Genomic DNA, 19,609 nt, shown 5'->3' on the forward strand with positions numbered 1-19,609 from the left:
AGGCAGCCAGCCCAGCAGCAGCCTGGCAGTCTCTGGTTCCCCCGAGCTCTCTGCCGGTGTAGGGGGCAGGAACAGACGTGTGCATGTCGTTCTGCCTTGCCCTGGGAGTGTGTTCCCCCTGCCTGGCCCCCAGGCTCAGGGGCAAGGGCCCGGAGAGAGCACCACCCCGAAGCGCTTTTCTCCCGGGCTTGGGAGCATTGTGCGTGCCTGGTGGGAACAGCAGGTGGGAGTGCTTGCAAATGTCCTTTGGAGGCAGCCGGGGAGGTCTTCCAGCGGGAGAGTGCCGGTTGTGCTCAGACGCCCCACAGGCCAGGGGCAGGACCCAGAAGGGCCCCTGCCCGTGGCCAGCCTTGCCCAGACTTGCTTGTTCTCCGGGGGTACTGCCCCACCAAGGGTCAGGCTGCGGGGACTGGGTCCAGACATGCCCGGGCGCCTCCCCAGGATCATCCCCGCTGGTGCCTTTCCCCTGGGCCTAGGCCTCGGTTGAGGCCTCCTTGGAGAGGAGGTTGCTGGCAGGGGCTGTCTCCACACTGCAAGGTGCTGGAGCTCAGAGGGCCTCGTCAGATGGAACGGACCAGCAAGGAGCTGGATGCCCAAGACCTCTTTGGCCCAGCAGCCTCAGGGCAGCAGGGAGAGCAAGAGGCCCAACTTGCCCTAGGTCGGCTCTGCCCCTTCCCACACAGGCGGCCAGCCCAGCAGCTGCCTGACAGACTCTGGCTCCCCCGAGCTCTCTGCCGGTGCAGGGGGCAGGAACAGACGTGTGCATGTCGTTCTGCCTTGGCCTGGGAGTGTGGATCCCCTGCCTGGCCCCCAGGCTCAGGGGCAAGGGCCCGGAGAGAGCACCACCCCGAAGCGCTTTTCTCCCGGGCTTGGGAGCATTGTGCGCGCCTGGTGGGAACAGTGGGCGGGAGGGCTTGCAAACCAGCCTTGGAGGCAGCCGGGGAGGTCTTCCAGTGGGAGAGGGCCGGTCGTGCTCAGAGGCCCCACAGGCCAGGGGCAGGACCCAGCAGGGCCCCTGCCCCTGGCCAGCCTTGCCCAGTTCTTCCTGGCCTCCGGGAGTACTGCCCCACCAAGGGGCAGGCTGCGGGGACTGGGTCCAGACATGCCCGGGCGCCTCCCCAGGCTCATTCCCGCTGGTGCCTTTCCCCTGGGCCTAGGCCTCGGTTGAGGCCTCCTTGGAGAGGAGGTTGCTGGCAGGGGCTGTCTCCACACTGCAAGGTGCTGGAGCTCAGAGGGCCTCGTCAGAGGGAAGGGACCAGCAAGGGGCTGGATGCTCAAGACCTCTTTGGCCCAGTAACCTCAGGGCAGCAGGGAGAGCAAGAGGCCACAACTTGCCCCTAGGTCGGCTCTGCCCCTTCCCACACAGGCAGCCAGCCCAGCAGCTGCCTGGCAGACTCTGGCTCCCCCGAGCTCTCTGCCGGTGCAGGGGGCAGGAACAAACGTGTGCATGTCGTTCTGATTTGGCCTGGGAGTGTGGACCCCCTGCCTGGCCCCCAGGCACAGGGGCAAGGGCCCGGAGAGAGCACCACCCCAAAATGCTTTTCCCCCTGGCTTGGGAGCATTTGCATGGCTGGCGGGAACAGCTAGTGGGAATGCTTCCAAACCGGCCTTTGGGGGCAGCTGGGGAGGTCCTCCATGGGCCCGGAGAGAACACCACCTTGATGCGCTTTTCTCCCGGGCTTGGGAGCAGTGTGCGCGGGTGGCGGGAACAGCAGGCAGGAGTGCTTGCAAACCGGCCTTTGGAGGAAGGCGCCGAGGTCTTCCAAGGGCAAGGAGTGAGCACCACCCCAAAATGCTTTTCTCCCGTGCTTGGGAGCATTGTACACGGCTGGTGGGAACAGCGGGCATGAGTGCTTGCATACCGGCCATTGGAGGCGACCGGGGAGGTCTTCAAAGGGCCCTGAGAGAGCACCACCCCGAAGCGCTTTTCTCCCGTGATTGGGAGCATTGTGTGCGGCTGGCGGGACAGCGGGAGGGAGTTCTTGCAAACCGGCCTTTGGAGGCAGCCGGGGAAGTCTTCCAAGGGCCGGGAGAGAGCACCACCCCAAAGCGCTTCTCTCCCGTGTTTTGGAGCATGTGCGTGGCTGGCCGGAACAGTGAGTGGGAGTGATTGCAAACCGGCCTTTGGGGGCAGCCAGGGAGGTCCTCCATGGTCACGGAGAGAACACCATCCTGAAGCGCATTTCTCCCGGTCTTGGGAGCATTGTGCGCGGCTGGCGGGAACAGCGGGCATGAGTTCTTGCAAACCGGACTTTGGAGGCAGCCGGGCAGGTCTTTCAAGGGCCCGGAGTGAGCACCACCCCAAAATGCTTTTCTCCCGGGCTAGGGAGCATTGTACGCGGCTGGCGGGAACAGCGGGCCTGAGTGCTTGCAAACCGGCCTTTTGAGGCAGCCGGGGTGGTCTTCCAAGGGCCCGGAGAGAGCACCACCCCAAAATGCTTTTCTCCCGGGCTTGGGAGTATTGTGCGCAGCTGGCGGGAACAGCGGGAATGAGTACTTGCAAACCCGCCATTGGAGGTAGCCGGGGAGGTCTTCCAAGGGCCCGGAGAGAGCACCATCCCGAAGCACTTTTCTCCCGGGATTGGGAGCATTGTGCGTGGCTGGCGGGAACAGCAGGAAGGAGTCCTTACAAACCGGCCTTTGGAGGCAGGCGGGGAGGTCTTCCAAGGGCCTGTAGAGAGCACCACCCCGAAGCGCTTTTCTCCCGGGCTTGGGAGCATTGTGCGCGGATGGCGGGAACAGCGAGTGGGAGTGCTTCCAAACCGGCCTTTGGGGGCACCCCGGGAGGTCTTCCATGGGCACGGAGAGAACACCACCCCGAAGCGCTTTTCTCCGGGGTTTTAGAGGATTGTGCGTGGCTGGCGGGAACAGCGAGTGGGAGTGCTTGCAAACCGGCCTTTGGGGACAGCCTGGGAGGTCTTCCAAGGGCCCGGAGAGAGCACCATCCCGAAGCACTTTTCTCCCGGTCTTGGGAGCATTGTGCGAGGCTGGCGGGAACAGCGGGCGGGAGTGCTTGCAAACCGGCCTTTGGAGGCAGCCGGGGAGGTCTTCCAAGGGCCCGGAGAGAGCACCATCCCGAAGCACTTTTCTCCCGGAATTGGGAGCATTGTGCGCGGCTGTCGGGAACAGCGGACATGAATGCTTGCAAACCTGCCTTTGTAGGCAGCCGGGGAGGTCTTCCAAGGGCCCGGAGAGAGCACCACCCCAAAATGCTTTTCTCCCAGGCTTGGGAGCATTGTGTGCGGCTGGCGGGTCAGCGGGAGGGAATTCTTGAAAACCAGCCTTTGGAGGCAGCCGGGGAGGTCTTCCAAGTTCCGGGAGAGAGCACCACCCCGAAGCGCTTTTCTCCCGGGCTTGGAAGCTATGTGCGCGGCTGGCGGGAACAGCAGGATTGAGTGCTTGCAAACCGGCCTTTGGAGGCAGCCGGGGAGGTCTTCCAAGGGCCGGGAGAGAGCACCACCCCGAAGCGCTTTTCTCCCGGGCTTGGGAGCATTGTGCGCGGCGGGCGGGAACAGCGGGCATGAGTGCTTGCAAACCGGCCTTTGGAGGCAGCCGGGGAGGTCTTCCAAGGGCCCGGAGAGATCACCACCCCGAAGCGCTTTTCTCCCGTGATTGGGAGCATTGTGTGCGGCTGGCGGGACAGCGGGAGGGAGTTCTTGAAAACCAGCCTTTGGAGGCAGCCGGGGAGGTCTTCCAAGGGCCGGGAGAGACCACCACCCCAAAGCGCTTTTCTCCTGGGCTTGGAGCATTTGCACGGATGGCGGGAACAGCGAGTGGGAGTGCTTGCAAACCGGCCTTTGGGGGCAGCCCGGGAGGTCTTTCTTGGGCCCAGAGAGAACACCACCCCGAAACGCTTTTCTCCCGGGCTTGGGAGCATTGTGCGCGTGTGGCGGGAGAAGCAGGCAGAAGTGCTTGCAAACCGGCCTTGGAGGCAGCCAGGGAGGTCTTCCAAGGGCCCGGAGTGAGCAACACCCAAAAATGCTTTTCTCCCGGGCTAGGGAGCATTGTGTGCGGCTGGTGGGAACAGCGGGCATGAGGGCTTGCAAACCGGCCATTGGAGGCAGCCGGGGAGGTCTTCCAACGAGAGAGGGCCAGTTGTGCTCAGAGGCCCCACAGGCCAGGGGCAGGACCCAGCAGGTCCCCTGCCCCTGGCCAGCCTTGCCCAGACCTTCCTGGCCTCCGCGGGTACTGCCCCACGAAGGGGCAGGCTGCGGGGACTGGGTCCAGACATGGCCGAGCGCCTCCCCTGGCTCATCCCCGCTGGTGCCTTTCCCCTGGGCCTAGGCCTCGGTTTAGGCCTCCTTGGAGAGGAGGTTGCTGGCAGGGGCTGTCTCCACACTGCAAGGTGCTGGAGCTCAGAGGGCCTCGTCAGAGGGAAGGGACCAGCAAGGGGCTGGATGCCCAAGACCTCTTTGGCCCAGCAGCCTCAGGGCAGCAGGGAGAGCAAGAGGCCCAACTTGCCCCTAGGTCGGCTCTGCCCCTTCCCACACAGGCGGCCAGCCCAGCAGCTGCCTGACAGACTCTGGCTCCCCCGAGCTCTCTGCCTGTGCAGGGGGCAGGAACAGACGTGTGCATGTGGTTCTGCCTTGGTCTGGGAGTGTGGACCCCCTGCCTGGCCCCCAGGCTCAGGGGCAAGGGCCCGGAGAGAGCACCACCCCGAAGCGCTTTTCTCCCGGGCTTGGGAGCATTGTGCGCGCCTGTTGGGAACAGTAGGCGGGAGTGCTTGCAAACCGGCCTTTCGAGGCAGCCGGGGAGGTCTTCCAGTGGGAGAGGGCCGGTTGTGCTCAGAGGCCCCACAGGCCAGGGGCAGGACCCAGGAGGGCCCCTGCCCCTGGCCAGCCTTGCCCAGACCGTCCTGCCTCCGGGGTTACAGCCCCACCAAGGGGCAGGCTGCGGGGACTGGGTCCAGACATGCCCGGGCGCCTCCCCTGGCTCATCCCCGCTGGTGCCTTTCCCCTGGGCCTAGGCCTCGGTTGAGGCCTCCTTGGAGAGGTGGTTGCTGGCAGGGGCTGTCTCCACACTGCAAGGTGCTGGAGCTCAGAGGGCCTCGTCAGAGGGAAGGGACAAGCAAGGGGCTGGATGCCCAAGACGTCTTTGGCCAGCAGCCTCAGGGCAGCAGGGAGAGCAAGAGGCCCAACTTGCCCCTAGGTCGGCTCTGCCCCTTCCCACACAGGCGGCCAGCCCAGCAGCTGCCTGACAGACTCTGGCTCCCACGAGCTCTCTGCCAGTGCAGGGGGCAGGAACAGACGTGTGCATGTGGTTCTGCCTTGGCCTGGGAGTGTGTTCCCGCTGCATTGCCCTCAGGCTCAGGGGCAAGGGCCCGGTGAGAGCACCACCCCGAAGCGCTTTTCTCCCGGGCTTGGGAGCATTGTGCGAGCCTGGTGGGAACAGTGGGCAGGAGTGTTGGCAAACCGGCCTTTGGATGCAGCCGGGGAGGTCTTCCAGTGGGAGAGGGCCGGTTGTGCTCAGAGGCCCCACAGGCCAGGGGCAGGACCCAGCAGGGCCCCTGCCCCTGGCCAGCCTTGCCCAGATCTTCCTGGCCTCCGGGGGTACTGCCCCACCAAGGGGCAGGCTCTGGGGACTGGGTCCAGACATGCCCGCGTGCCTCCCCAGGCTCATCCCCGCTGGTGCCTCTCCCCTGGGCCTAGGCCTCGGTTGAGGCCTCCTTGGAGAGTAGGTTGCTGGCAGGGGCTGTCTCCACACTGCAAGGTGCTGGAGCTCAGAGGGCCTCGTCAGAGGGAAGGGACCAGCAAGGGGCTGGATGCCCAAGACCTCTTTGGCCCAGCAGCCTCAGGGCAGCAGGGAGAGCAAGAGGCCCAACTTGCCCCTAAGTCGGCTCTGCCCCTTCCCACACAAGCGGCCAGCCCAGCAGCTGCCTGACAGACTCTGGCTCCCCCGAGCTCTCTGCTGGTGCAAGGGGCAGGAACAGACGTGTGCATGTGGTTCTGCCTTGGCCTGGGAGTGTGGACCCCATGCCTGGCCTCCAGGCTCAGGGGCAAGGGCCGGGAGAGAGCACCACCCCGAAGCGCTTTTCTCCCGGGCTTGGGAGCATTTTGCGTGCCTGGCGGGAACAGTGGGTGGTAGTGCTTGCAAACCGGCCTTTGGAGGCAGCCGGGGAGGTCTTCCAGTGGGAGAGTGCCGGTTGTGCTCAGAGGCCCCACAGGCCAGGGGCAGGACCCAGCAGTGTCCCTGCCCCTGGCAGCCTTGCCCAGACCTTCCTGGCCTCCGGGGGTACTGCGCCACCAAGGGGCAGACTGCCGGGACTGGGTCCAGACATGCCCGGGCGCATCCCCAGGCTCATCCCCGCTGGTGCCTTTCCCCTCGGCCTAGGCCTCGGATGAGGCCTCCTTGGAGAGGAGGTTGCCTGCAGGGGCTGTCTCCACACTGCGAGGTGCTGGAACTCAGAGGGCCTCGTCAGAGGGAAGGGACCAGCAAGGGGCTGGATGCCCAAGACCTCATTGGCCCAGCAGCCTCAGGGCAGCAGGGAGAACAAGAGGCCCAATAGCCCCTAGGTCGGCTCTGCCCCTTCCCACACAGGCGGCCAGACCAGCAGCTGCCTGACAGACTCTGGCTCCCCTGAGCTCTCTGCCGGTGCAGGGGGCAGGAACAGACGTGTGCATGTGGTTCTGCCTTGGCCTGGGAGTGTGTTCACCCTGCATTGCCCCCAGGCTCAGGGGTAAGGTCCCGGTGAGAGCACCACCCCGAAGCGCTTTTCTCCCGGGCTTGGGAGCATTGTGCGAGCCTGATGGGAACAGTGGGCGTGAGTGTTGGCAAACCGGCCTTTGGAGGCAGCCGGGGAGGTCTTCCAGCGGGAGACGGTCGGATGTGCTCAGAGGCCCCACAGGCCAGGGGCAGGACCCAGCAGGTCCCCTGCCCCTGGCCAGCCTTTCCCAGACCTTCCTGGCCTCTGGGGGTACTGCCCCACCAAGGGGCAGGCTGCGGGGACAGGGTCCAGACATGCTCGGGCGCCTCCCCTGGCTCATCCCCGCTGGTGCCTTTCCCCTGGGCCTAGGCCTCGGTTGAGGCCTCCTTGGAGAGGAGGTTGCTGGCAGGGGCTGTCTCCACACTGCAAGGTGCTGGAGCTCAGAGGGCCTCGTCAGAGGGAAGGGACCAGTAAGGGGCTGGATGCCCAAGACGTCTTTGGCCCAGCAGCCTCAGGGCAGCAGGGAGAGCAAGAGGCCCAACTTGCCCCTAGGTCGGCTCTGCCCCGTCCCACACAGGCGGCCAACCCAGCAGCTGCCTGACAGACTCTGGCTCCCCCAAGTCTCTCTGCCGGTGCAGGGGACAGGAACAGACTTGGGCATGTGGTTCTGCCTTGGCCTGGGAGTGTGTTCGCCCTGCCTTGCCCCCAGGCTCAGGGGCAAGGGCCCGCAGAGAGCATCACTCCAAAGCGCTTTTCTCCCGGGCTTGGGAGCATTGTGCGAGCCTGGCGTGAACAGCGGGCGGGAGTGTTTGCAAACAGGACTTGGAGTCAGCCGGGGAGGTCTTCCAGTGGGAGAGGGCCGGTTGTGCTCAGAGGCCCGACAGGCCAGGGGCAGGACCCAGCAGGGTCCCTGCCCCTGGCCAGCCTTGCCCAGACCTTCCTGGCCTCCGGGGGTACTGCCCCACCAAGGGGCAGGCTGCGGGGACTGGGTCCAGATATGGCCGGGCGCCTCCCCAGGATCATCCCCGCTGGTGCCTTTCCCCTGGGCGTAGGCCTCGGTTTAGGCCTCTTTGGAGAGGAGGTTGCTGTCAGGGGCTGTCTCCACACTGCAAGGTGCTGGAGCTCAGAGGGCCTCGTCAGAGGGAAGGGACCAGCAAAGGGCTGGATGCCCAAGAACTCTTTGACCCAGCAGCCTCAGGGAAGCAGGGAGAGCAAGAGGCCCAACTTGCCCCTAGGTCGGCTCTGCCCCGTCCCACACAGGCAGCCAGCCCAGCAGCAGCCTGGCAGTCTCTGGTTCCCCCGAGCTCTCTGCCGGTGTAGGGGGCAGGAACAGACGTGTGCATGTCGTTCTGCCTTGCCCTGGGAGTGTGTTCCCCCTGCCTGGCCCCCAGGCTCAGGGGCAAGGGCCCGGAGAGAGCACCACCCCGAAGCGCTTTTCTCCCGGGCTTGGGAGCATTGTGCGTGCCTGGTGGGAACAGCAGGTGGGAGTGCTTGCAAATGTCCTTTGGAGGCAGCCGGGGAGGTCTTCCAGCGGGAGAGTGCCGGTTGTGCTCAGACGCCCCACAGGCCAGGGGCAGGACCCAGAAGGGCCCCTGCCCGTGGCCAGCCTTGCCCAGACTTGCTTGTTCTCCGGGGGTACTGCCCCACCAAGGGTCAGGCTGCGGGGACTGGGTCCAGACATGCCCGGGCGCCTCCCCAGGCTCATCCCCGCTGGTGCCTTTCCCCTGGGCCTAGGCCTCGGTTTAGGCCTCGTTGGAGAGGAGGTTGCTGGCAGGGGCTTTCTCCACACTGCAAGGTGCGGAGCTCAGAGGGCATCGTCAGAGGGAAGGGACCAGCAAGTGGCTGGATGCCCAAGACATCTTTGGCCCAGCAGCCTCAGGGCAGCAGGGAGAGCAAGAGGCCCAACTTGCCTCTAGGTCGGCTCTGCCCCTTCCCACACAGGCGGCCAGCCCACCAGCTCCCTGGCAGACTCTGGTACCCCCGAGCTCTCTGCCGGTGCAGGGGGCAGGAACAGACGTGTGCATGTGGTTCTGCCTTGGCCTGGGAGTGTGGACCCCTGCCTGGCCCCCAGGCTCAGAGGCAAGGGCCCGGAGAGAGCACCACCCCGAAGCGCTTTTCTCCCGGGCTTGGGAGCATTGTGCGCGCCTGGCGGGAACAGTGGGCGGGAGTGCTTGCAAACCGGCCTTTGGAGGCAGCCGGGGACGTCTTCCAGTGGGAGAGGGCCGGTTGTGCTCAGAGGCCCCACAGGCCAGGGGCAGGACCCAGCAGTGTCCCTACCCCCTGGCAGCATTGCCCAGACCTTCCTGGCCTCCGGGGGTACAGCCCCACCAAGGGGCATGCTGCGGGGACTGGGTCCAGACATGGCCGGGCGCCTCCCCAGGCTCATCCCCGCTGGTGCCTTTCCCCTGGGCCTAGGCCTCGGTTGAGGCCTCCTTTGAGAGGTGGTTGCTGGCAGGGGCTGTCTCCACACTGCAAGGTGCTGGAGCTCAGAGGGCCTCGTCAGCGGGAAGGGACCAGCAAGGGGCTGGATGCCCAAGAACTCTTTGGCCCAGCAGCCTCAGGGCAGCAGGGAGAGCAAGAGGCCCAACTTGCCCCTAGGTCGGCTCTGCCCCTTCCCACACAGGCGGCCAGCCCAGCAGCTGCCTGACAGACTCTGGCTCCCCCGAGCTCTCTGCCGGTGCAGGGGTCAGGAACAGACGTGTGCATGTGGTTCTGCCGTGGTCTGGGAGTGTGGACCCACTGCCTGGCCCCCAGGCTCAGGGGCAAGGGCCCGGAGAGAGCAACACCCCGAAGCGCTTTTCTCCCGTGATTGGGAGCATTGTGTGCGGCTGGCGGGACAGCGGGAGGGACTTCCTGCAAACCGGCCTTTGGAGGCAGCCGGGGAGGTCTTCCAGTGGGAGAGGGCTGGATGTGCTCAGAGGCCCCACAGGCCAGGGGCAGGACCCAGCAGGTCCCCTGCCCCTGGGGAGCCTTTCCCAAACCTTCCTGGTCTCCGGGCGTACTGCCCCACCAAGGGGCAGGCTGCGGGGACTGGGTCCAGACATGCCCGGGCGCCTACCCAGGCTCATCCCCGCTGGTGCCTTTCCCCTGGGCCTAGGCCTCGGTTGAGGACTCCTTGGAGAGGAGGTTGCTGGCAGGGGCTGTCTCCACACTGCAAGGTGCTGGAGCTCAGAGGGCCTCGTCAGAGGGAAGGGACCAGCAAGGGGCTGGATGCCCAAGACCTCTTTGGCCCAGCAGCCTCAGGGCAGCAGGGAGAGCAAGACGCCCAACTTGCCCCTAGGTCGGCTCTGCCCCTTCCCACACAGGCGGCCAGCCCAGCAGCTGCCTGACAGACTCTGGCTCCCCTGAGATCTCTGCCAGTGCAGGGGGCAGGAACAGACGTATGCATGTGGTTCTGCCTTGGCCTGGGAGTGTGTTCCCCCTGCATTGCCCCCAGGCTCAGGGGCAAGGGCCCGGTGAGAGCACCACCCCGAAGTGCTTTTCTCCCGGGCTTGGGATCACTGTGCGCGCCTGCTGGGAACAGTGGGTGGGAGCGCTTGCAAACCGGCCTTTGGAGGCAGCCGGGGAGGTCTTCCAGTGGTAGATGGCCGGTTGTGCTCAGAGGCCCCACAGGCCAGGGGCAGGACCCAGCAGGTCCCCTGCCCCTGGCCAGCCTTTCCCAGACCTTCCTGGCCTCCGGGGGTACTGCCCCACCAAGGGGCAGGCTGCGGGGACAGGGTCCAGACATGCTCGGGCGCCTCCCCTGGCTCATCCCCGCTGGTGCCTTTCCCCTGGGCCTAGGCCTCGGTTGAGGCCTCCTTGGAGAGGAGGTTGCTGGCAGGGGCTGTCTCCACACTGCAAGGTGCTGGAGCTCAGAGGGCCTCGTCAGAGGGAAGGGACCAGTAAGGGGCTGGATGCCCAAGACGTCTTTGGCCCAGCAGCCTCAGGGCAGCAGGGAGAGCAAGAGGCCCAACTTGCCCCTAGGGCGGCTCTGCCCCTTCCCACACAGGCGGCCAACCCAGCAGCTGCCTGACAGACTCTGGCTCCCCCAAGTCTCTCTGCCGGTGCAGGGGACAGGAACAGACTTGGGCATGTGGTTCTGCCTTGGCCTGGGAGTGTGTTCGCCCTGCCTTGCCCCCAGGCTCAGGGGCAAGGGCCCACAGAGAGCATCACTCCAAAGCGCTTTTCTCCCGGGCTTGGGAGCATTGTGCGAGCCTGGCGTGAACAGCGGGCGGGAGTGTTTGCAAACCGGCCTTTGGAGGCAGCCGGGGAGGTCTTCCAGTGGGAGAGGGCCGGTTGTGCTCAGAGGCCCCACAGGCCAGGGGCAGGGACCCAGCAGGGTCCCTGCCCCTGGCCAGCCTTGCCCAGACCTTCCTGGCCTCCGGGGGTACTGCCCCACCAAGGGGCAGGCTGCGGGGACTGGGTCCAGATATGGCCGGGCGCCTCCCCAGGATCATCCCCGCTGGTGCCTTTCCCCTGGGCCTAGGCCTCGGTTTAGGCCTCTTTGGAGAGGAGGTTGCTGTCAGGGGCTGTCTCCACACTGCAAGGTGCTGGAGCTCAGAGGGCCTCGTCAGAGGGAAGGGACCAGCAAAGGGCTGGATGCCCAAGAACTCTTTGACCCAGCAGCCTCAGGGCAGCAGGGAGAGCAAGAGGCCCAACTTGCCCCTAGGTCGGCTCTGCCCCGTCCCACACAGGCAGCCAGCCCAGCAGCAGCCTGGCAGTCTCTGGTTCCCCCGAGCTCTCTGCCGGTGTAGGGGGCAGGAACAGACGTGTGCATGTCGTTCTGCCTTGCCCTGGGAGTGTGTTCCCCCTGCCTGGCCCCCAGGCTCAGGGGCAAGGGCCCGGAGAGAGCACCACCCCGAAGCGCTTTTCTCCCGGGCTTGGGAGCATTGTGCGTGCCTGGTGGGAACAGCAGGTGGGAGTGCTTGCAAATGTCCTTTGGAGGCAGCCGGGGAGGTCTTCCAGCGGGAGAGTGCCGGTTGTGCTCAGACGCCCCACAGGCCAGGGGCAGGACCCAGAAGGGCCCCTGCCCGTGGCCAGCCTTGCCCAGACTTGCTTGTTCTCCGGGGGTACTGCCCCACCAAGGGTCAGGCTGCGGGGACTGGGTCCAGACATGCCCGGGCGCCTCCCCAGGCTCATCCCCGCTGGTGCCTTTCCCCTGGGCCTAGGCCTCGGTTGAGGCCTCCTTGGAGAGGAGGTTGCTGGCAGGGGCTGTCTCCACACTGCAAGGTGCTGGAGCTCAGAGGGCCTCGTCAGATGGAACGGACCAGCAAGGGGCTGGATGCCCAAGACGACTTTGGCCCAGCAGCCTCAGGGCAGCAGGGAGAGCAAGAGGCCCAACTTGCCCTAGGTCGGCTCTGCCCCTTCCCACACAGGCGGCCAGCCCAGCAGCTGCCTGACAGACTCTGGCTCCCCCGAGCTCTCTGCCGGTGCAGGGGGCAGGAACAGACGTGTGCATGTCGTTCTGCCTTGGCCTGGGAGTGTGGATCCCCTGCCTGGCCCCCAGGCTCAGGGGCAAGGGCCCGGAGAGAGCACCACCCCGAAGCGCTTTTCTCCCGGGCTTGGGAGCATTGTGCGCGCCTGGTGGGAACAGTGGGCGGGAGGGCTTGCAAACCAGCCTTGGAGGCAGCCGGGGAGGTCTTCCAGTGGGAGAGGGCCGGTCGTGCTCAGAGGCCCCACAGGCCAGGGGCAGGACCCAGCAGGGCCCCTGCCCCTGGCCAGCCTTGCCCAGTTCTTCCTGGCCTCCGGGAGTACTGCCCCACCAAGGGGCAGGCTGCGGGGACTGGGTCCAGACATGCCCGGGCGCCTCCCCAGGCTCATTCCCGCTGGTGCCTTTCCCCTCGGCCTAGGCCTCGGTTGAGGCCTCCTTGGAGAGGAGGTTGCTGGCAGGGGCTGTCTCCACACTGCGAGATGCTGGAGCTCAGAGGGCCTCGTCAGAGGGAAGGGACCAGCAAGGGGCTGGATGCTCAAGACCTCTTTGGCCCAGTAACCTCAGGGCAGCAGGGAGAGCAAGAGGCCACAACTTGCCCCTAGGTCGGCTCTGCCCCTTCCCACACAGGCAGCCAGCCCAGCAGCTGCCTGGCAGACTCTGGCTCCCCCGAGCTCTCTGCCGGTGCAGGGGGCAGGAACAAACGTGTGCATGTCGTTCTGCCTTGGCCTGGGAGTGTGGACCCCCTGCCTGGCCCCCAGGCACAGGGGCAAGGGCCCGGAGAGAGCACCACCCCAAAATGCTTTTCCCCCCTGCTTGGGAGCATTTGCATGGCTGACGGGAACAGCTAGTGGGAATGCTTGCAAACCGGCCTTTGGGGGCAGCTGGGGAGGTCCTCCATGGGCCCGGAGAGAACAGCACCCCGATGCGCTTTTCTCCCGGGCTTGGGAGCAGTGTGCGCGTGTGGCGGGAACAGCAGGCAGGAGTGCTTGCAAACCGGCCTTTGGAGGCAGGCGCCGAGGTCTTCCAAGGGCAAGGAGTGAGCACCACCCCAAAATGCTTTTCTCCCGTGCTTGGGAGCATTGTACACGGCTGGTGGGAACAGCGGGCATGAGTGCTTGCATACCGGCCATTGGAGGCAGCCGGGGAGGTCTTCAAAGGGCCCTGAGAGAGCACCACCCCGAAGCGCTTTTCTCCCGTGATTGGGAGCATTGTGTGCGGCTGGCGGGACAGCGGGAGGGAGTTCTTGCAAACCGGCCTTTGGAGGCAGCCGGGGAAGTCTTCCAAGGGCCGGGAGAGAGCACCACCCCAAAGCGCTTCTCTCCCGTGTTTTGGAGCATGTGCGTGGCTGGCCGGAACAGTGAGTGGGAGTGATTGCAAACCGGCCTTTGGGGGCAGCCAGGGAGGTCCTCCATGGGCACGGAGAGAACACCACCCCGAAGCGCTTTTCTCACGGTCTTGGGAGCATTGTGCGCGGCTGGCGGGAACAGCGGGCATGAGTTCTTGCAAACCGGCCTTTGGAGGCAGCCGGGGAGGTCTTCCAAAGGCCCGGAGAGAGCACCACCCCGAAGCGCTTTTCTCCCAGGCTTGGGTGCATTGTGCGCGTGTGGCGGGAACAGCAGGCGGGAGTGCTTGCAAACCGGCCTTTGGAGGCAGCCGGGGAGGTCTTCCAAGGGCACGGAGAGAACACCACCTCGAAGCGCTTTTCTCTCGGGTTTTGGAGCATTGTGTGCGGCTGGTGGAACAGCGGGAGGGAATTCTTGCAAACCGGCCTTTGGAGGCAGCCAGAGAAGTCTTCCAAGGGCCCGGAGAGAGCACCACCCCGAAGCGCTTTTCTCCGGGGTTTTGGAACATTGTGTGCGGCTGGCGGGTCAGCGGGAGGGAATTCTTGAAAACCAGCCTTTAGAGGCAGCCGGGGAGGTCTTCCAAGTTCCGGGAGAGAGCACCACCCCGAAGCGCTTTTCTCCCGGGCTTGGAAGCTATGTGCGCGGCTGGCGGGAACAGCAGGATTGAGTGCTTGCAAACCGACCTTTGGAGGCATCCGGGGAGGTCTTCCAAGGGCCGGGAGAGAGCACCACCCCGAAGCGCTTTTCTCCCGGGCTTGGGAGCATTGTGCGCGGCGGGCGGGAACAGCGGGCATGAGTGCTTGCAAACCGGCCTTTGGAGGCAGCCGGGGAGGTCTTCCAAGGGCCCGGAGAGATCACCACCCCGAAGCGCTTTTCTCCCGTGATTGGGAGCATTGTGTGCGGCTGGCGGGACAGCGGGAGGGAGTTCTTGAAAACCAGCCTTTGGAGGCAGCCGGGGAGGTCTTCCAAGGGCCGGGAGAGACCACCACCCCGAAGCGCTTCTCTCCTGGGCTTGGAGCATTTGCACGGATGGCGGGAACAGCGAGTGGGAGTGCTTGGAAACCGGCCTTTGGGGGCAGCCCGGGAGGTCTTTATTGGGCCCAGAAAGAACACCACCCCGAAACGCTTTTCTCCCGGGCTTGGGAGCATTGTGCGCGTGTGGCGGGAGAAGCAGGCAGAAGTGCTTGCAAACCGGCCTTGGAGGCAGCCAGGGAGGTCTTCCAAGGGCCCGGAGTGAGCACCACCCAAAAATGCTTTTCTCCCGGGCTAGGGAGCATTGTGCGCGGCTGGTGGGAACAGCGGGCATGAGGGCTTGCAAACCGGCCATTGGAGGCAGCCGGGGAGGTCTTCCAACGAGAGAGGGCCGGTTGTGCTCAGAGGCCCCACAGGCCAGGGGCAGGACCCAGCAGGGCCCCTGCCCATGGCCAGCCTTGCCCAGATCTTCCTGGCCTCCGCGGGTACTGCCCCACGAAGGGGCAGGCTGCGGGGACTGGGTCCAGACATGGCCGAGCGCCTCCCCTGGCTCATCCCCGCTGGTGCCTTTCCCCTGGGCCTAGGCCTCGGTTTAGGCCTCCTTGGAGAGGAGGTTGCTGGCAGGGGCTGTCTCCACACTGCAAGGTGCTGGAGCTCAGAGGGCCTCATCAGAGGGAAGGGACCAGCAAGGGGCTGGATGCCCAAGACCTCTTTGTCCCAGCAGCCTCAGGGCAGCAGGGAGAGCAAGAGGCCCAACTTGCCCCTAGGTCGGCTCTGCCCCTTCCCACACAGGCGGCCAGCCCAGCAGCTGCCTGACAGACTCTGGCTCCCCCGAGCTCTCTGCCGGTGCTCGGGGCAGGAACAGACGTGTGCATGTGCTTCTGCCTTGGCCTGGGATTGTGTTCCCCCTGCCTGTCCCCCAGGCTCAGGGGCAAGGGCCCGGAGAGAGCACCACCCCGAAGCGCTTTTCTCCCGGGCTTGGGAGCATTGTGCGTGCCTGGCGTGAACAGAGGGCGGGAGTGTTTGCAAACCGGCCTTTGGAGGCAGCCGGGGAGGTCTTCCAGTGGGAGAGGGCCGGTTGTGCTCAGAGGCCCCACAGGCCAGGGGCAGGACCCAGCACGGCCCCTGCACCTGGCCAGCCTTGCCCAGACCTTCCTGGCCTCCGGGGGTACTGCCCCACCAAGGGGCAGGCTGCGGGGACTGGGTCCAGACAGGCCCGGGTGCCTCCCCAGTCTCATCCCCGCTGGTGCCTTTCCCCTGGGCCTAGGCCTCGGTTAAGGCCTCCTTGGAGAGGAGGTTGCTGGCAGGGGCTGTCTCCACACTGCAAGGTGCTGGAGCTCAGAGGGCCTCGTCAGTGGGAAGGGACCAGCAAGGGGCTGGATGCCCAAGACCTCTTTGGCCCAGCAGACTCAGGGCAGCAGGGAGAGCAAGAGGCCCAACTTGCCCCTAGGTCGGCTCTGCCCCTTCCCACACAGGCAGCCAACCAAGCAGCTGCCTGACAGACTCTGGCTCCCCTGAGCTCTCTGCCGGTGCAGGGGGCAGGAACAGACGTGTGCATGTGGTTCTGCTTTGGCTTGGGAGTGTGTTTCCCCTGCATTGCCCCCAGGCTCAGGGGCAAGGGCCCGGTGAGAGCACCACCCCGAAGCGCTTTTCTCCCGGGCTTGGGAGCATTGTGCGAGCCTGGTGGGAACAGTGGGCAGGAGTGTTGGCAAACCGGCCTTTGGAGGCAGCCGGGGAGGTCTTCCAGCGGGAGAGGGCCGGATGTGCTCAGAGGCCCCACAGGCCAGGGGCAGGACCCAGCAGGTCCCCTGCCCCTGGCCAGCCTTGCCCAGACCTTCCTGGCCTTCGGGGGTACTGCCCCACCAAGGGGCAGGCTGCGGGAACTGGATCCAGACATGCCCGGGCGCCTCCCCAGGCTCATCCCCGCTGGTGCCTTTCCCCTGGGCCTAGGCCTCGGTTGAGGCCTCCTTGGAGAGGAGGTTGCTGGCAGGGGCTGTCTCCACACTGCAAGGTGCTGGAGCTCAGAGGGCCTCGTCAAAGGGAAGGGACCAGCAAGGGGCTGGATGCCCAAGACCTCTTTGGCCCAGCTGCCTCAGGGCAGCAGGGAGAGCAAGAGGCCCAACTTGCCCCTAGGTCGGCTCTGCCCCTTCCCACACAGGCGGCCAGCCCAGCAGCTGCCTGACAGACTCTGGCTCCCCCGAGCTCTCTGCCGGTGCTCGGGGCAGGAACAGACGTGTGCATGTGCTTCTGCCTTGGCCTGGGATTGTGTTCCCCCTGCCTGTCCCCCAGGCTCAGGGGCAAGGGCCCGGAGAGAGCACCACCCCGAAGCGCTTTTCTCCCGGGCTTGGGAGCATTGTGCGTGCCTGGCGTGAACAGAGGGCGGGAGTGTTTGCAAACCGGCCTTTGGAGGCAGCCGGGGAGGTCTTCCAGTGGGAGAGGGCCGGTTGTGCTCAGAGGCCCCACAGGCCAGGGGCAGGACCCAGCACGGCCCCTGCCCCTGGCCAGCCTTGCCCAGACCTTCCTGGCCTCCGGGGGTACTGCCCCACCAAGGGGCAGGCTGCGGGGACTGGGTCCAGACAGGCCCGGGTGCCTCCCCAGTCTCATCCCCGCTGGTGCCTTTCCCCTGGGCCTAGGCCTCGGTTAAGGCCTCCTTGGAGAGGAGGTTGCTGGCAGGGGCTGTCTCCACACTGCAAGGTGCTGGAGCTCAGAGGGCCTCGTCAGTGGGAAGGGACCAGCAAGGGGCTGGATGCCCAAGACCTCTTTGGCCCAGCAGACTCAGGGCAGCATGGAGAGGAAGAGGCCCAACTTGCCCCTAGGTCGGCTCTGCCCCTTCCCACACAGGAGGCCAGCCCAGCAGCTGCCTGACAGACTCTGGCTCCCCCGAGCTCTCTGCCGGTGCAGGGGGCACGAACAGACGTGTGCATGTGGTTCTGCCTTGGTCTTGGAGTGTGGACCCCCTGCCTGGCCCCCAGGCTCAGGGGCAAGGGCCCGGAGAGAGCACCACCCCGAAGCGCTTTTCTCCTGGGCTTGGGAGCATTGTGCGTGCCTGGCGGGAACAGCGGGCGCGAGTGTTGGCAAACCGGCCTTTGGAGGCAGCCGGGGAGGTCTTCCAGTGGGAGAGGGCCGGTTGTGCTCAGAGGCCCCACAGGCCAGGGGCAGGACCCAGCAGGGCCCCTGCCCCTGTCCAGCCTTGCCCAGACCTTCCTGCCTCCGGGGGTACAGCCCCACCAAGGGGCAGGCTGCGGGGACTGGGTCCAGACATGACCGGGAGCCTCCCCAGGCTCATCCCTGCTGGTGACTTTCCCCTGGGCCTAGGCCTCGGTTGAGGCCTCGTTGCAGAGGAGGTTGCTGGCAGGGGCTGTCTCCACACTGCAAGGTGCTGGAGCTCAGAGGGCCTCGTCAGAGGGAAGGGACCAGCAAGGGGCTGGATGCCCAAGACCTCTTTGGCCCAGCAGCCTCAGGGCAGCAGGGAGAGCAAGAGGCCCAACTTGCCCCTAGGTCGGCTCTGCCCCTTCCCACACAGGCGGCCAGCCCAGCAGCTGCCTGACAGACTCTGGCTCCCCTGAGCTCTCTGCCGGTGCAGGGGGCAGGAACAGACGTGTGCATGTGGTTATGCCTTGGACTGGGAGTGTGTTCCCCCTGCATTGCCCCCAGGCTCAGGGGCAAGGGCCCGGTGAGAGCACCACCCTGAAGCGCTTTTCTCCCGGGCTTGGGAGCATTGTGCGCGCCTGGTGGGAACAGTGGGCGTGAGTGTTGGCAAACCGGCCTTTGGAGGCAGCCGGGGAGGTCTTCCAGCGGGAGAGGGCCGGATGTGCTCAGAGGCCCCACAGGCCAGGGGCAGGACCCAGCAGGTCCCCTGCCCCTGGCCAGCCTTTCCCAGACCTTCCTGGCCTTCGGGGGTACTGCCCCACCAAGGGGCAGGCTGCGGGGACTGGGTCCAGACATGCCCGGGCGCCTCCCCAGGCTCATCCCCCCTGGTGCCTTTCCCCTGGGCCTAGGCCTCGGTTGAGGCCTCCTTGGAGAGGAGGTTGCTGGCAGGGGCTGTCTCCACACTGCAAGGTGCTGGAGCTCAGAGGGCCTCGTCAGTGGGAAGGGACCAGCAAGGGGCTGGATGCCCAAGACCACTTTGGCCCAGCAGACTCAGGGCAGCAGGGAGAGGAAGAGGCCCAACTTGCCCCTAGATCGGCTCTGCCCCTTCCCACACAGGAGGCCAGCCTAGCAGCTGCCTGACAGACTCTGGCTCCCCCGAGCTCTCTGCCGGTGCAGGGGGCAGGAACAGACGTGTGCATGTCGTTCTGCCTTGGCCTGGGAGTGTGGATCACCTGCCTGGCCCCCAGGCTCAGGGGCAAGGGCCCGGAGAGAGCACCACCCCGAAGCGCTTTTCTCCCGGGCTTGGGAGCATTGTGCGCGCCTGGTGGGAACAGTGGGCGTGAGTGCTTGCAAACCGGCCTTTGGAGGCAGCCGGGGAGGTCTTCCATTGGGAGAGGGCCGGTTGTGCTCAGAGGCCCCACAGGCCACGGGCAGGACCCAGCAGGGCCCCTGCCCCTGGCCAGCCTTGCCCAGACCTTCCTGCCTCCGGGGGTACAGCACCACCAAGGGGCAGGCTGCGGGGACTGGGTCCAGACATGCCCGGGCGCCTCCCCAGGCTCATCCCCGCTGGTGCCTTTCCCCTGGGCCTAGGCCTCGGTTGAGGCCTCGTTGCAGAGGTGGTTGCTGGCAGGGGCTGTCTCCACACTGCAAGGTGCTGGAGCTCAGAGGGCCTCGTCAGAGGGAAGGGACCAGCAAGGGGCTGGATGCCCAAGACCTCTTTGGCCCAGCAGCCTCAGGGCAGCAGGGAGAGCAAGAGGCCCAACTTGCCCCTAGGTCGGCTCTGCCCCTTCCCACACAGGCGGCCAGCCCAGCAGCTGCCTGACAGACTCTGGCTCCCCTGAGCTCTCTGCCGGTGCAGGGGGCAGGAACAGACGTGTGCATGTGGTTCTGCCTTGGCCTGGGAGTGTGGAACCCCTGCATTGCCCCCAGGCTCAGGGGCAAGGGCCCGGTGGGAGCACCACCCCGAAGCGCTTTTCTCCCGGGCTTGGGAGCATTGTGCGCGCCTGGTGGGAACAGTGGGCGGGAGCGCTTGCAAACCGGCCTTTGGAGGCAGCCCGGGAGGTCTTCCAGTGGGAGAGGGCCGGTTGTGCTCAGAGGCCCCACAGGCCAGGGGCAGGACCCAGCAGGGCCCCTGCCCCTGGCCAGGCTTAC

This window comes from Dama dama, chromosome 24, assembly GCF_033118175.1.
Source record: "Dama dama isolate Ldn47 chromosome 24, ASM3311817v1, whole genome shotgun sequence".
Classification (NCBI taxonomy): Eukaryota; Metazoa; Chordata; class Mammalia; order Artiodactyla; family Cervidae; genus Dama; species Dama dama.